The following is a 4,924-nucleotide window of genomic DNA, read 5'->3' as shown; positions in this document are numbered from 1 at the left end:
GTCAGCAACATGAGATCAGCAGCAGCACAGATGTCACATATCACCAATTAAAGTGGCATTACAATCCATCCATCCATCCATTTTCTTTACCCGTTTGTTCCATTTTGGGTCACGGGGGTCGCTGGTGCCCATGTCCAGCAATCACTGTGCGAGAGGTGGGGTACACCCTGGACGGGTCGCAAGTCCATCACAGGGCCACATAGAGACAAACGAGACAAACAATCATTCACTCTCTCACTCACACCTAGGGACAATTTTAGAGTTACCAATCAGCCTAACATGCATGTTTTTGGTCTGTGGGAGGAAACCGGAGCACCCGGAGAAAACCCACGCATGCACGGAGAGAACATGCAAACTCCACCCAGAAAGGCACCTGGACCGGGGTTTGAACCAGGGACCTGCTCGCTGAGAGGCAGCAGCTCTACCAGTTGCGCCACCGTGCTGCCTGGCATTACAATGTTTTAGCTTGTTAAAAAAAAAAAAAAAACTCACATGAACATGTAGTTTAAACAGAAAAAGCTGAAGTTCAATGCCAGTCAAGGAAGACAACATGGTGAATGCAAAAACCTTATGCAAATTGTATGAATTAATTTATCAATTTATGTAATAGTGTGAACACTTATGAAGTATTCACACTATTGCGTTCCATTTTTCTTTCGTACATTTTTCAGCATCTTTCTCATTTCACAATTTTTGTGCTATTTCAACAAATCAAATGTTTAGCTCCTTCAGGAGCTATGGCTTTTGGTATTGGTGCAACTTTAGCTTTGAGATATTTAGCCTTTTTTTACATTTTTTTTCTCTCTTAGGAAATTAATTGAGCCCTTTTTCCATCCTTCATATCATTAGATCTGTTTACAACCTTTTAATTCCTTTCACATATAGTTCTGTTTCAGCTTTTTTCAGCTTCCTTGTGCAAATTTAAACTTTTTTCAGCTACTTTCAGCTGTTTTTCAGCTGTTATGTGTTTTTTCAAATTCTTCCAGCTAACTACAACATTTTTGTGCTTCTTCTGACTTCGTTCTGCTAATTGCAGCTTGTTCTGCTTCTTTCAGCTTATTTCTAGTTTCAGCCATTTTTGCTATTTCAGCTACAATTTAGCTGTTTTATGCTCATTTAAGCCTTTTCAGCTAAATCCACATTTTAGCACCAATTTCAACTTTTTTCAGCCTAATTCAGCAAAACTGTGCTCTCTACACTTCCTTCTGGTGATTTAAGCTTCTTTCTGATTTTTTTTTAGCTACAATTCAGCTGTTTTATTTTATTTATTTATGTTTTTTTTCATATTTTTGCCATTTTCAGACTATTTCAATTTTTTGTGCTCATTTCTGCTTTTTTAAAGACTTATTGGTCATAATTATGCTCTCTCTGCTTTCTTTTGGTATTTTAATCTTCTTCTTGCCTTTCTGGCTACTTTTCAGCTATTTATTTATTTTTGCTAATTTAAGCTTTTTTCTTTTTAGCTAATTTATAATTTTTCTGTGCTTATTTCTGCTTATTTAAACCTAATTCAGCAAATTTGTGTTTGTTCTGCTTTTTTCTGTTAACTTTCATTTCAGCTACATTTCAGCATAGTTTTAACTAATCTCAGCGGATTTTTTAGCAATTTTTCAGCAATAAGCCTTCACATTGCATTTTCACATGAAATGCAATTTCATTAGTTAACAATGGATTTTTGTATGGCAAAATACATGAGATTGTATTTTTAATTAAATACCTGTGCTTTGTTAGCTGAAACATCATTCAAAAGTTTAATATCCTGTTTTGCCTTAATGTTACAAAAGGTTGCACAGTTTCATTCCTCATAATGTATTTCATTGAGCAAAAAATTCTGGATAGACATCCACGCAGTTTCCATATGGAGGAGGTGGAAGGATACAGAAACTATCACATGACTCGGATCTCATCCCTGATTTGTGAAGCTAATGGCGTTACAACTCTCTCCATGTTACAACTACACCCAGCCTCCCCATTGTTGCTTTTGAGATGAATAGGGTTGTGGTGATCCTGGATTCAATAAATAAATCAGTCACAACAGATAAGCAGGGGAACAATTGAGCCTTTGCTAGTACGCTGGACCTCTGAGAGTTCCGCTTGTACTCGGTGGAGAGGGGTTTTAGTGAAAAATGACCCATTGTCTCTGATCCTGATACTGTTAGAACAGTGAAACAAGGATGCCCAACTAGGATGCTCTACCACAAAGCTTAGAAAAAGTTCATTCTTTATTCACATGGATTGGTAGGTACAGACCTTTATTGCCGTGTTTCTTCTCTGAAGTGCTGTACTTTTAGTGTAGAGGTCCACTTGTGTTTTGTAACTGCTTGAAACTGTAACAGAGTAATGAGACTGGGTGATGTGTCTTTTAGCCTTACATTTAATCCCAATTTTAAGCCAGGTTGAACAGCTTTACACTAACACAGCTCTAGAGCTCTAACAAAAGGTTGATGCAATAATGTGACAAATGCTTCTAATGAACACTGTATGACAATAAAACAACATTAACCTATTTTGAAGAAGGACTGAAGCCAACAGTCTGTTGACTGGGTTCAGAATAATCAGGCAGATCAAGAACGACTGAGCTTAAGAGCTGATAAGTTGTTTTTTTTTGTTTGTTTTTTTACAAAATCTTGGTTTGCTTCTTCAGTCCAACTGATTCTGTAAAACGGGTTGTTGCAAAGTTGCATCTTGTCTATTTTCATCAAGATGTCTATCTTCATGTGACATTTTGAAGCTCAAATATTTGACTATTTCTCTGCAAAGCTGTGACTTTTCGTTGTTTTGTAATACCCTTGTTGTGCTAGGAATTTTAAAAGATATGTGGAGTCACTCAGGAATGTGTCATGTGAGAGTGAGACCATCAACGCATCACGTCTGTAAAGCAGAATTTGATTTCTACGTGGGCTTTGCCAAATTTGCACCGCTTGTGAGAAACAGGCTTGGTTTTTAAATCACAATCATAACAGCGTTTTTTTTATTTTTTATCAGATACCAAATCTATGTCTGGTAGAATTTTATTATTTATTATTTTTAAAAAATTCATCAGTTTTTTTTTTTCCATATGAACAGACACCTTATTTAAACAAAAATATTCATTGTGTATTTATTTTCTGATTTATCACAAATTATCTGGATGGACAACGGAGCAAAACACGATGCATCAAACATTTATATTTCCATTGATTATTAGCATAACTTCAGGTTTTAATTCTAACAAACATATTCTCTCCTTTCTTTCTGTTCTTTAATGTTCAGCGTGCTTACACCATCCCATATAATAATTCAGATGATCAGCTTGGACAGTTAGTGCTGGTAAAGCTGAAGAATATGACATTAAAATTATTGAGTTTTGGAAATCTTTATATATTTTCAAACCAATCACTGTATTTGTTTATACAAGTGCAAAATTTACCAACTGTCTATCCTTTAGACATATTATATGAACAACATTTAAAGTTACACAACATAATTCTTTTACTGTTCACCAAGCGTCATTTGTCAAAGTTCAGGTCACTGAACTGGAATAACCCCACACACTTAAAAAAACAGCATTTCTAATAAAAATGAAAAACAACTAAAATTGTAGACGCATGCAACAATAATGAAAATCTAAACAAAATAATTAAAAGCTGCTCAAGTGATTATTGAGAAATTCAAATATTAATATTTAAAGCAAGTCAAGATTTGTGTGACAGCAGGTCTACTTGTCCTTGCAACACAATATTGTTGCATTGATGTGTTACATACAGTTTAAGGGTTAAGCTAAAGTATGTGAGAGGGTAGATATAAACAGAACTGACTGTTTTCTTTAAAGATAAATTTAAACATTTAACTTGATGTTTTAATTTTTCTGTCCATACTAAGATACTACAAATATGACACATCTTCTGTACCATTTTTCCAAAGTTGTCAGGAGAAAAAGGTCAGTGGTCATAAATAGATCAAATATAATGGTGTGACTCTTGTTCAGTGGCTTATTAGTGATGTTTGCAGTTTAACCAGAAACAGGATGACTCACAATCTCTGCAACTTTTACCGTCAGGGTCAAAAGCTGAAATATTTGGGAAACACTGACGACATCAAGACAAATAGTACTGGACTGGTTTGTTACAAAGTCACAGTGGGAATGGAATAATTCTTTGTGTGTAGTTTGACCAAAAGGTTATTTAAATTATTTTATTTAACGCAGACGTGGGCAACTTAAGGCCTGAGGGCCAAAAATGGCCCTTGGACAATCTCCATCAGGCTCCCGAATATCCTTAATTAAAATAAAAAAAAACTAAAATAAAGACTGATTTAAAAAAAAAAACAGCAATTTATCAATGACACTTAAGGAAGTTTAAATTAAACACCTTTCACAAAACTTAAAAAAAAAAACATTTTTAAGTTGTTGTGTTTCCAGAACTAGACTGAACCTTAAAGACTACAAAACACAAATATATAAGTTTGTTATATATAAGAATACACTAGTCCCTCACTACTTAGCGGTTCGTTTATCACGGACACGCTCTATCGCGGTTTTTCAAAATAAGAGTGGACATGACACACAACTGGCTGATTGATGGCTGAGCCACACGATCGGCATGGAATTTTTATTTAAAATAATTTGTTTAAAAATATTTAGCACCTCCTGCACATTTGTGTAGCTCATATTGCAGAATAAGCTTCCTGCTGCAGCTGATCAGCTGATCTCCATGCAGAGTGTGGAAGTGGGCGTGGCCAAGAACACACTTGCAGGTGTCAAAGAGCAGAGGAGGCAGGGAGCTGAAATCATGACATGCTGTGCTCTTTTAGAGCTTTAGAGTTTTGAAATATTGTTTAGAATATTGCAAGAGTGTGAGAAGGTTTTAAAATGCCATACATATATATATATATATATATATATATATATATATATATATATATATATATATATATATACATACAA

This window comes from Nematolebias whitei, chromosome 9 (assembly GCF_014905685.2).
Source record: "Nematolebias whitei isolate Nwh7 chromosome 9, NemWhi1, whole genome shotgun sequence".
Classification (NCBI taxonomy): Eukaryota; Metazoa; Chordata; class Actinopteri; order Cyprinodontiformes; family Rivulidae; genus Nematolebias; species Nematolebias whitei.
The sequence above is the reverse complement of the archived record's forward strand: the minus strand, read 5'-3'. Positions refer to the sequence as shown.